The sequence below is a fragment of the Urocitellus parryii genome, chromosome 4 (assembly GCF_045843805.1).
Source record: "Urocitellus parryii isolate mUroPar1 chromosome 4, mUroPar1.hap1, whole genome shotgun sequence".
In the NCBI taxonomy this organism is placed as follows: Eukaryota; Metazoa; Chordata; class Mammalia; order Rodentia; family Sciuridae; genus Urocitellus; species Urocitellus parryii.
This window is the reverse complement of record NC_135534.1, coordinates 124524661-124538097: the sequence shown is the minus strand read 5'-3', so window position 1 is coordinate 124538097 and position 13437 is coordinate 124524661.

Below are 13437 nucleotides of genomic sequence, written 5' to 3'. Positions count from 1 at the left end.
ATATAACCCTAACCTTAAGCCTAAAATTCACCCTAACACTAGCCTTGACCCTAATACTAATTGGAGAACTAGCCTTAACTCTAACCCAGCCCTAAAACAAAACTGAGTCATAAACCTAACCCTAACCCTTAACCTAAACCAAACACTAAGCCTAAACTTAGACCTAAACCTTGTGATAATTTGAATGCTAATCCTAACCCTAAAAGTAACCCTGACCCTCATTCAGATCCTAACACTAACCTAGCTCTATACATTGCCATAATGCTAACCCTAGAACTAGACGTAATCAGAAACCAATTTTTTTCATTAGCCATAGCCCTAAAGCTAACACAAATCCTAGTGCTATTCCAAGTTCTAAACCTAGGTTTAACCCCAAGACTAACCCTAACCATAACCCTAGCCCTAAAGCTATCCCTAACCCTCATCCTACCTTTAAACTCATCCCTCTCCCTACACCAAATGCTAACCCTAATGTTACCTAGTCCTAACACTAATCCTTAGCTTACCCCAATCCCCAACTCTATTACTATTCCTAACCCTTGCCCTCATTTTAATTGTAACTCTAACCCAAACCCTGACCCTTATTCTGACTCTAACACTTACCCTAAAATGAAACCTGACACTAAACCTAAACCGGACCCTACCATTACCCTTACGAGTAAACCTACACCTAAACCTAACAGTAACACTAACACTAGACCAAATCTAATCCTAAATATAGTCATAAATCTAGACCTAGCCCTAAACAAAACTTTGCACTAGCCCTAAAAATAACACTTAATCTAAACCAAAAACTAAATGTATCCCTAGACCCCAAACTAGTCCTAATTCTGGAACTAACTCTAACCGGAACCCTAATCCTAACTGATAGCTCTAATGCTAGCCATAAACACCACACAAACCTATCCTTATCCTAGCCCTTAATCTATCCCTAATCATAACCCTAACCATAACCCTAGCCCTGACTCTAAACCTAATCATCGCCCTAGCCCTAACCCTAGCTTATATCCTAACACTTACCATAAACATAACCCTGACACTAAGCCTAGGCCTAAAACTAACCCTAGCTCTAATCCTAACCTTAACCCTAGCACTAACCTTACCTCTAAACTTATCCATTAACCTAAAGATAAGCCTAAATCAAATGCTAACCCTAGGCCTAACACTAACCCTATTGCTAACAATAAACCTATCCATTACTCTAAACTTAACTTGAACCCTAACCCTAACCCTATCCCTTACCCTACTTCTAAACCTAACCCTTAATTCTAAACCTTAAACTAAACCAAACCCGACCCTAATAATAAGCTTAGCTCTAAAATTGACCCTTTTCCTAAACGTAATCCTTACACTAGACCTAGCAGTAACCTAAACCTAAAACTATTCCTAACCAAAACCCTAGACCTGACATTAGCTGTATCCCTAATCCTAACCTTAGCCCTAACACAAACCCTCGAACCTAGCCCTAAAGCTAGCCTTAGTCATAACCCGAACCGTAACCTAAACCTAACCCTAATTCTACTCTTGCCCTATACCTAAACCTAGATATAACCCCATCGCTTTTCATAAATCTGACCCTATCTCTAACAGTAACACTAACCCTAACACTAACCCTAGCGCTAATTCTAGCCCCAATTTAGCCCTAACATTAAACCCACCCCTAACCCTTGCCCTAAGACTAACTCTAACTCTTGCCCTAGCCCTATTCTAGTTCTAACTCTGTTATCATAACCGTAACACTAGTCCTGACTTTATTCCTAACCATAGCTCTAGCCCTTAGCCTAGATCTAACCATAAAAATTCATATAAGATTTAATTTCACCTTACTACTAGCCCTAATACTATCACTAATCCCAAAACTAGGACTAACCCTAGCCCTAGCTCTAAAACAAAACTGAGCCATAGCCACAACCCTAACCCTAACCTAAACGTAACCCTAGACCTGACATTATCCCTATCCCTAATTATTACCCTAACCCTAACACAAATCCTAACCCTACACCTAGCCTTAACCCTCACCCTAATTCGAGTCCTATTCCTAATCCTAAAATTAACACTGATCCTGACTCAGACCATAACCCTATCTAACCCTATCTCTAATCATTCCCCTAAACCTAAACCTAATATAAACAATAGACCTAGTCTTAATGCTAACCCTAATACTAGCCCTAATCATAACCCTTGTTCTTACATTAGCTGTAGTCCTACAGGAGCTCTAACCTAACCCCAAATGTAGCCCTTATCCGAGCCCTAACCCAGTTTAAATCATAGACCTAACCCTATCCCTATCCCTAACATTTAACCTAAACCTAACCCTAAACATAAACCTTGTCCTAACTTGAAACCTACACCGAAACATAGCCCTATTCATAACCATAACACTAGCCCTCAACCTAGATATAATTTTATCCATTACCCTAACCATAACCCTAAGCAAATTCTAACCCTAGATCTAACCATAACAGTAGCCCTAACCTAAACATAACCCTAGTCCTAACTGTAGCTCTAATCCTATGTATTACCTGAACCATATCTTTAATCAAATTCTATCCCTAGGCCTAACTCTAAACCTATGCCTTAACCTAACCCTGTCCTTTATACTAAACCTAAACTGAATCTGAAACCTAACCATATCCATTACCCTAACCATAATGCTAATTTTAGCCCTAACTCTAAACCTTAACCTAACCCATACCTTATCTCTGACTCTGACTCTAATAATACCCCTAGCTGTAAACCTGACCTAAAGCTCAATGTAACCCTTACAATAGGCCTGGCCATAAACCTAAACCTAAAACTATTCCTAACCATAACACTAGAACTGACATTGGCCCTAGACCTAATCCTAGCTCTAACCATAACACAAACCCTACCCCTAATCCTAGCCCTAAGCATAGCCTTAATCCTAGTACTAACCTCAACAAGAGCCCTAACCCTAATTTTATATCATGCCCTACCTAAAATGCAGCTGTAACAGCATACCTTACCCTAACCCTAACACTAACTTTAACCCTAGTCCTAACGTTAGGCCAAAGCCTAACACTAAACCTAGGGATAATCCTAGTCCTAATTTAACCCTAATCTTAAACCTAATCTGATCCCTAGCTCTAAGACTAACTCTAACTCTCGCCCTAGCCCTATCCAAAGTTCAAAACATATCTGTTACCATAACCCAAAACGTAGTCCTATCCCTAGCCTCAAGCCTAACTCTAACCATCACCCTAGCTCTAAACCTGGTTGTACACCCTAACCTTAAGCCCAAACCTAACCCTAACACTAGCCGTAAACCTAATACTAATTGGAAAACTAACCCTAACCCTACCCTAGCCCTAAAACAAAACCAAGCCATAATCCTAACCCTAAACCTTAACCTAAACAAAACACTAACATTACACCTATCCCAAAACTTATCCCTATTTTGAGTCCTAACCCTAGCCTTAGAAATAACCCTGACCCTGAGTCGATCCCTAACAGTATCCCTACCTCTAAACTTTGCCATAACTCTAACCATAGAACTAGCCCTAATCAGAAAACTAGGTCTTTCATTAGCCATAGCCCTAATGCTAACACAAATCCTAGCCCTAACCCAAACCTAACCCTAGCCCTAAACTTAACCCTTACCCAAACCCTACCTTAAAGCCTATCCCTGACCCTAAACCAAACCCTAACTGAACCTCTAACCCATTCCTTACCCTAAGCCAAACCCACACTCTAATGCTACTCTATCCTAAACTTAATCCTCAGCCTACCCCAAACCCTAACTCTATTACTAGTCCTAACCCTAGCCTTCATCTAGCTTTACCCTAATCCTAACCCTGACCCTTATTCTGACCCTAACATTAACCCTAGATCTAAACCTGACCCTAACCCTAAACTGAACCCTAACACTATTTCTACTGGTAAACCTATACTTAAACCTAAATTTTCACTAGCACTAAACCAAACCTAATCCTAAATAGAGTCATAAATCTTGCCTTAGCCCTAAACAAAAACCTAGCACTATCCCTAACAATAAGACTTAACCTAACGTAAAGACTAAACCAATCACTAGACCAAATGCTAGTCCCAATTGTGGCCCTAACCATAAAACTAACCCTAACCCCATGATGACCCTTAATGTAATAGAAACCCTAGCTATATACCTTATATTAAAACAAAACCTAACCCTAATACTGGACTTATCCATAACCCTGACCCTAACACTAGCCATAACCATATCCCTAGCTCTTACATTACCCATAGCCCTAACGTTAGCCCTAAACATCACACAAAAACTTGCACTTATTCTAGCCCTAAACCTAGCCCTAAACATAACCGTTACCATGACCTTAGACCTAACCCTAATGCTAACCCTCGCCCTATCCCTAACCCTAGCTCAAACTCTAATCCTTAGTCTAAAGATAACTGTAACACTAAACCTAACCATGGCCCTGACTCAAACCCTAACCCTCACCCTAGGACTAACCCTAGTTCAAATGCCTACACTTACCCTAAACCTAACGCTAAAATTAACCATAGGCATAAACCTAACCCTAATCCTAAACCTAGCCTTAAGCCTAGCCCTAACCTTAGCTCCAACCCCCTCCATTACCCTAAAGATAAAGCCTAACCCAAATGATATCCCTAGGCCTAACGATAACCTATCGCTAACACTAACCCTATCCATTACTCTAAACCTAACCAGAACCATAAACCTAATTTTATCCATTACCCTGACCCTAACCCTAACCCACTGCTAATTCAAGCATTAACCCTAAATCTCAACCTAAACCAAACCCTACCTGTACGCTGACCCTAATAATACACCTACCTCTAACCTGTCCCCTACCCTAAACTTAACGCTTATACTAGACATAGCCAAAACCTAACACTAAAACTAATAATAACCATGAACCTAGACATGACATTAGCCATAGCACTTATCCTAGCCCTAGCCCTAACAAAAACCCTCAGCTTAACCTTAAACCTAGCCTTAATTCTAACCCAAACCCTAACCTTAGTCCTAACCCTAATTCTAACCCTTGCTATAACCCTAAAGCTAGCTATAACCCTATCCCTTCCCTTAAACCTAATCCTGACCCTAAAATTAACACTAACCCTAATTTTAGGCCTAACCCTAACACTAACCCTATTGCTAATCTTAGCCGTAATTTAGCCCTAACCCTAAACCTACCCCGACCCCTCACCCAAAGACTAACTCAAACCCTCACCCTAGCCCTATTTCTAGTTCTAACCCTATCTGTTACCATAACCCTACACTAGATCAAACCTTAGCCTTAACTCTAGCCATAGCCCTAAACCTAGATTTAACCATAACAATAAATCTAAGCCTAAACTTCACCCTACACTAGCCCTAACACTATCAGTAATGATAAAACTAGCCCTAAACCTAGGCGTAGTTCTAAAACAAAACTGAATCATATCCCTATAATTAATCCTTGCCTAACCTTAACCCTAGACCTGACATTAGCCCTATACCTGACATTAGCCCTATACCTAGCCCTAATCCTAGTTCTAAGCCTAGACTTAATCCTAACCCTAATTTAAACCCTAGCCCTAACCTTAATTTTATTCCTTGTCCTAGCACTAAACATAGCTGTAACATCATACCTTACCCTAACCCTAATGCTAAACCTAACCCTAGCCCTAAACCTAGGCCTAAATCTAACACAAACCCTAGCACTATTCCTAGCCCAAATTTAGCCCTAACAGTAAACCTAACCCTATCCCTATCCCTAAGACTAATTCTAACTCTCGCTCTAGCCCTATTCCTAGTTCTAAACTTATCCCTTACCATAACCCAAGTGCTAGCCCTATCCCTAGCCCCAAACTTAATTCTAACCTTCGCCCAAGGCTTAAACCTGGATCTAAAACTAAAATTAAGTATAAACCTCACCCTAACACTAGCCCTAATCCTAATGCTAATTGGAAAACTAGCCCTAAATCTACCATAACCCTAAAACAAAACTGAGCAATAACCGTAAACCTTAACCTAAACCAAACCCTAAAGCTATACCTAGTCCTAAACCTAGCCCTAATTTGAATCCTAACCCTAACCCTAGAAATAACCCTGACACTAACTTGGCCCCAAACACTAACCCTAGCTCTAAACATTGCCCTAACAATAACCCTAGAACTAACCTAAACAGAAAACTAGTTCTTTAATTCGCCGTAGCACTAATGATAACACAAATCCTAGCCCAAATCCGAGACCTAACCCTATTTTTTAACTGTAACCCTAACCCTAGCCCTAAATTTAACCCTTACCCAAACTCTACCTTAATGCCTATCCCTTTCCCTAACACTAATGCTACCATAGTCCTAAAATTAATCCTTAGCCTACCCCAAACCCTAACTCTATTACTAGTCCTATCCTAGTCGTCATTCTAGCTCTAAACCTAACCCTAACCCTGACCCTTATTCTGACCCTAACACTAAACATAAGTCTAAACCTGACGCTAACACTAAACCGAAACCTAACACTTCCCATACAGGTAAACCTATACTTAAACCCTCACAGTAACACTAGCACTAGATGAAATCTAATCCTAAATATAGTCATAAATCTAGCCCTAAATAAAACCCTAGTACTAGCCCTAACAATAACCGTTAATCTAACTTAAAGACTAAACCTATCCCTAGACCCAATGCTAGTCGTAATTCTGGCACTCACCCTAAACCTAACCCTATCCTGAACAATGACCCATAACCCTATACAAACTCTAGCTCTAAACCTTATCGTAAATCAAAATCTAACCCTAACACTAGACATTTCCATAACTATGACCCTAAAACTAGCCATAAATATATTAATAGCTGTTATATTTTCCATAGCCCTAATGTTAGCCCTAAACCTCACACAAAACCTAGCCCTTATCCTAGCCATAAACCTAGCCCTAATTATAACACTAACCATAATCCTAGACCTAAACCTAATCTTACACTCGCCCTAGCCCTAAACCTACTTCAAACTCTAACCCTTACCCTAAATACAACCCTAACCCTAATCCTAGTCCTGACTCTAACCATGACCCTAGCCCAAGACCTAACCCTAGCTAAAATGCTAATACTTACTCTAAAACTATGCCTGACACTATGCCTAGGCCTAACCCTAACCCTAGCCCTAATTGTAACCTTATCCTGAGCCCTAACGTAAGCTCTAACACTATCCATTACCCTAAAGATGAGCCTAACTCATATGCTAAACCTAGGCATAATGCTAAACCTATCGCTAAACCCCATCCTCTCCCTATCCCTAACCCTAACCCTAGGCCTAATCCTAACACTAACCCTAGCCCTAAAACTAGCCCTAATTTAGCCCTAACCCTATTCTTAATCCTAACCCTAGCCCTAATACTAATTCTAACTCTCTCCCTTGCCCTATTTCTAGTTCTAAATCTATCCATTAATAAACCAACACTAGCCCTAATCTTAAACCTAAACATAGCCATATCCCTAAACATAGATCTAACCATAACAATAAATCTAAGCTTAAACCTCACCATACCACTAACGCTAATACTATCACTAATTCTAAAAGTAGCCCTAGCTATAAAACAAAACTGTGACAAAGCCCTAACGCTAACCCTAACCAAACCATAATCCTAGAATTGACATTAGACCTAACCATAATTCTCACCCTAACCCTTACACAAACCCTATCCCTACACCTATCCTTAACCTTAGACCTTTTTCGAGTCTATCTCTACTCTGATGAGTAACACTGATCCTGACTCTGATGGTAACACGAACCCTATCTCTAGTCATCACACTAAACCTAAACCTAATCTGCACACTAGATTTAGACATAATGCTAAACTTAACTCTAGCCCTAATCATAACCCTAGTTCTAACATTAGTTCTAGTCCTAAATAGCCCTAACCTAACTCAAAACCTACACCTAATCAGAGCCCTAATCCTAGCTTTAACCCTAGCCCTAACCCTAACCCTAGCCCTAATACTTAACCTAAACCTAACCATAAACTTAAACTTTGTCCTAACCCAAAATATAACCCAAACCATAGCCCTAATCCTAACCATAATCCTAGCCCTATCCCTAGGTCTAATCTTATCCATTACTCTAACCCTAACCCTAAACAAATTCTAACCCTAGAACCAACCCTAATCATAGCTCTATCCTAACCATAATCCTAGTCCTAACTGTAGCTCTAATCCAATCTATTACCCTAGACCTAAACCTAACCCTATCCCTAACTCTAAACCTGTCTATTACTCTAAATCTAACCTTAACCCTAAACATAACCGTATTCGTTACCCTAACCCTAACACTAACCCTAATGCTAAATTGAGCAGTAAGCCTAATCCTTAACCTAACCCATACCATAACCCTGACTCTGACCCTAATAATACCCCTAGGTGTAAATCTGATCCTATCCTTCAACTTAACACTTACAATAGACCTGGCCATAATCCTTAGCCTAAAACTATCCCTAACCATAACCCTAGACCTGACATTACCCCTATCCCTAATCCTAGCCCGAAACCTAACATAAATCCTAACCGTAAACCTATCCCTAAGTTTAGCCTTAATCCTAACCCGAACATTAACCTTAGCCCTAACCCTAATTTTATGCTTTGTCCTAGCCCTAAATGTAGCTGTAACGCCATACCTTACCTAATCCTAATGTTAACCCTAACCCTAACCCTAAACTTAGGCCTAAACCTAGCGCTAACCATTGCTCTAATATAGCCCTAATTAAGCCCTAACCCTAAACCTAACACTATCCCTAGCCCTAAGACTAAATGTGACTCTCATCCTAGCCTTATCCCTAGTTCTAAACCTATCCGTTACCATAACCGAACCCTATCTCTATCCCTAGCCCCAACAATAGCCCTAACCTTCACCCTGGCCCTAAAACTGAATCTAACCCTAACCTTTAGCCTAAAGCTCACTCTAACACTAGCCCTAACCCAAATGCTATTTGGAAAACTAGTCCTAACTGTACCCTAGCCCTAAAACAAAATTGAGCCATAACCCTAACCCAAACCCTTAACCTAAACCAAATGCTAACCCTACACATAGCCCTAAACATAGTCCTAATTGGAGTCCTAACTCTAACCCTAGAAGTAACCTTCACCCTTACTCGGACCTTAACAGTAACCCTAGCTCTAAACATTGACCTAATGTTAAAGCTAGAACTAGCCCTAACTGGAATCCTAGATCTTTCAGTAGCTGTAGTCCTAATGCTAACGCAAATTTTAGTCCTATTTCAAGCCCTAAACCTAGATTTAACCCTAAACTTAACCCTAACTGTAACACTAACCCAAACTCTACCTCTAACCCTATCCCTTACCCTAAGCCAAACCCTCACCCTAATGCTACCCTAGTCCTAACCATAATCCTTACCTATCTCAAACCCTATGTCTATTACTAGTCCTAAATCAAGCCCTTATTCTAGCTCTAACCCTATCTCTAATCTTGACCCTTATTCTGACCCTAACACTAACTCTAGGTCTAAACCTGACACCCTAGAGCAACCCTAAACCTACCCCTACCGGTAAACCTATACCTAAACCTAATAGTAACACTAGCACTAGACCAAATCTAATCCTAAAAAGAGACATAAATCTAGCCTTAGCCCTAAACAAAAACCTAGCACTAGCCCTAACAATACCATTAAACTAACGTAAATACTAACTCTATTCCTAGACCCAACACTAGTCCTAAATTAGGCCCTCACCCTAAAACAAACCCTAACCTGAAAATGACAGTTACCCTAAAACAAACCATAGCTCTAAATCTTATCCTAACCCCAAACCTAAATTGAACACTAGACTCATCCATAATCCTAACCCTAAAACTAGCCATAATCATATCCCTAGTTCTTACATTACCCATAGCCCTAATGATAGCCATAAACCTCACACAAAACATAGCCCTTATCCTAGCCCTAAACCTAGCCCTTATTGTAACCCTAATCATAAGCCTAGACATAACCCTAAACCTAACCCTCACCCTAACCCTAATTCTAGCTCAAACTCTAACCTTAATCTAAACATAATGCTAACCCAAACCCTAACATTAGCCCTCACTCTAACCCTAACCCTCACACTAGCCCAAATCCTAGCTTAAACGCTAACACATACCCCAAACCTAACCCTGACATAAACCCTAGGCCTAACCATAACCCTAGTCCTTATTCTAAACTTAAACCTAGCCCTAACCTTAGCTCTAACCCTATCCATTACACTAAAGATAAGTCTAAACCAAATGCTAACCCTAGGCCTAATGCTAACACTATTGCTAACCTTATTCATTACTCTAAACCTAACCTGAACCCTAAACGTAAACCTATCAATTACTGTAAGACAGACTCTAACTCTATCCTTAACCCTGAATCTTAGCCTAAACTAGACTGCACTCGAACCCTGACCCTAATAATACACATAGCTTTAAACCTGACCCTTAACCTAAACGTAAACCTTACACTAGACATAGCCATAACTTAACCCTAAAACTAAACGTAACCATAAATCCAGACCTGACATTAGCCCCAACCGTCATCTTAGCCCTAACCCTGACACAAACACTAGTCCTCATCTTAGGCCTAAACCTAGCCTTAATCCTAACCCAAACCCTATCTCTAGCCCTATCTCTAATTTTAACCCTTGCCCTAGACCTCAATTTAGGTATAACCTCATTTTTTCCCTAACCCTATCACTAACCCTAACCCTAACACTCCATGTCTCTAGCCCTAATTATTATCCTAACCCTAACACTAACCCTAGCACTAATCCTAGCCCTAATTTAGCTCTAAAACATATTCTACCCCTAACCTTGGCCTAAGACTAATGCTAACTCTCCACCTAGCCCTATTTCTAGTTCTAACCCTATCCATTACAATAAACCTAACACAAGCCCTAACCTTAGCCCTATACCTAGCCCTAGACCCTACCCTAGATCTAACCATTACTCTACATTTGACACTAACCCTCAGCCTAATCCTCAACCTACCACTAGAACTAACACTATTGCTAATCCTAAAACTAGCCATAACCCAAGCCTTATCCCTTAAAAAATGAGCCATTGTCCTAACCCTAAATGCTAACCTAAACCAACCCTAACCATAAACCTAGCCATAACTTTCTACCTCTAATTCATGTTCTAGTCTTAAAATTAAACCTGACCCTGACATATATTCTAACACTAACCTTAATTTGAAATATCACACTAACCATAAAGATAACACAAACACTAGATCTAGACCATATACTAACTCTAATCAAAACCTTAGTTCTTATATAGCCATAGGCCTAACCCTAGCCCTAAACCTAACAGAAAAACTAGCCCTAATCTGAGCCCTAACCCTAGAAGTAAACCTAAACCTAACCCTAACCCTAGCCCTAACCCTAGCTCTAACTCTATCACTTACCCTAAGCCAAACCCTATCCATAGTGCTAACCTTAGTCCTAATCCTAATCCATAGCCTAATCCAAACCCTTACCCTATTACTAGTTCTAACACTAGCCCTCATTCTAGCTCTAACTCTAACTCAATTCCTTAGCCTAACATAAACCATCAGTCTAAATCTGACCCTAATCCTGAACCAAACCCTAAAACTAGCCCAATGAGTAAACTTATGCTTAAACCTAACCCTAACACTAGCCCTAGATTTAAGACTAATCATAAATATAGCGATAACTCTAGACCTAGACCTAAAAAAAAACCTCTGAGCTCTAGCCCTAACATAAGCCTTAAGCTAAGGCAAACATTAACCCTATCCCTAGAGGTAATTCTCGTCCTACTTCTGGCTTTCACTTAAACCTAACTCTAACCTAAACACTGACCCTAACACTAACACTAAACCTAGCTCTAAACCTGAACCTAACCCAAAACCTAAACATAACACTAGACATGGCCATAACTCTAACCCTAAAACTAACTCTAATCAGAACCCTAGATCTTACATTACACACAGCCTTAATCCTGGGCCTAAACCTAACACAAAACCTAGCCCTAGTCTGAGGCCTAAACCTACACTAAGCATAACCATAATCCTAAATGTAGCCCTAACAATAACCTTGCCTTACATATAACCCTAGCTCAAAGCCTATCCCTTAGCCTAAACATAACCCTAGCCCTATTCCTAAATATAAACCTAAACTTAGACCTAATCCTAAACTTAACGTAGTACTAACACTTAACACTAGCTCTAAACCTAACATTACCCTAAACCTATCCCTAACCCTAATAATAAACCTAGCCCCAAACCTAACCCTATTCCTAAACTTAATCATAAACCTAACCCTTGACCTAACCCTAAACCTAACCCTTGCCATAAACGTAACTGTAACCCTTACCATAAATCAAAACTAAACCTATCCCTAAACCTAAATTTAACAATAAACTAAACTTAACCCTAAAACCTAATCTTACATCTAATCCAATACATTACTCTAAAACTAACCTTAACCTTAAGGAATACAATAGCCCTAACCCCAACCCTAACCCTAACCATAACCCTAACCCTAACCCAGACCTAACACTAAACCAAACACTAGCCCTAGCCCTAACCCTAACACTAAACCTAGCCCTTATCCTAGCCCTAATTTAGACCTATTCCTAACCCTAACCCTAACCCTTGAATTAAGACTAACTATAATTCTCACACAAGACCTATCCCTACTTCTAACCCTATCCCTTACCGTAACCCTAACCCAAGTTCTAACCCTAGTCGTAACCCATGCACTATCCTTAGCCCTAGTACTAACTCTATATCGAAACCTATCTCTAAAACTAACACTAACCCAATGCCTCAGCCTAACCCTGAAAGTAGCTCTAACCCTAATGCTAATCCTAAAATTAGCCCTAACCCTAGCCATAGCCCTAAAAATATACCAAGCCTTACTCTAACACTAACCCTTACCCTAGAACAAACCCTAACCCTACACCGACCGAAACCTATCCTTAATTTGAAACTTAACCCTAACCCTAAACTTAACCATGACCCTGACTCATATCCAAACACTAAACTTAGCTCTAAATATCACTCTAACCTTAAACATAACACTAACACTAGACCTATCCCTAAACTAAACCCTAAAACTAACCCTAATTGTAACCCTAGTTCTTACAATAGCTGTAACCATAACACTACCCCAAACCCTAATACAAAACTAGCCCAAGCTTTAACCATAACACGAGCTTTAACCATAAACCTAACCCTAAACCTGGTCCTAATCCTAGCTCTAACCCTATCCCTTATCCTAGCCCAAACCCTCACCCTAGTGCTAACTGTATTCTTAGCACTAATCCTTAGCCTAACCAAAACACTAATATTGTAACTAGTCCAAAGCCTAGCATTCACTTTAGATCTAACCATAACCAAAACTCTGACCTTATCCCTGACCATTATTCTGACCCTAACATTAATCTTAGGTCTAAATCTAAACCTAACCCAAAACCAAAACCTAACA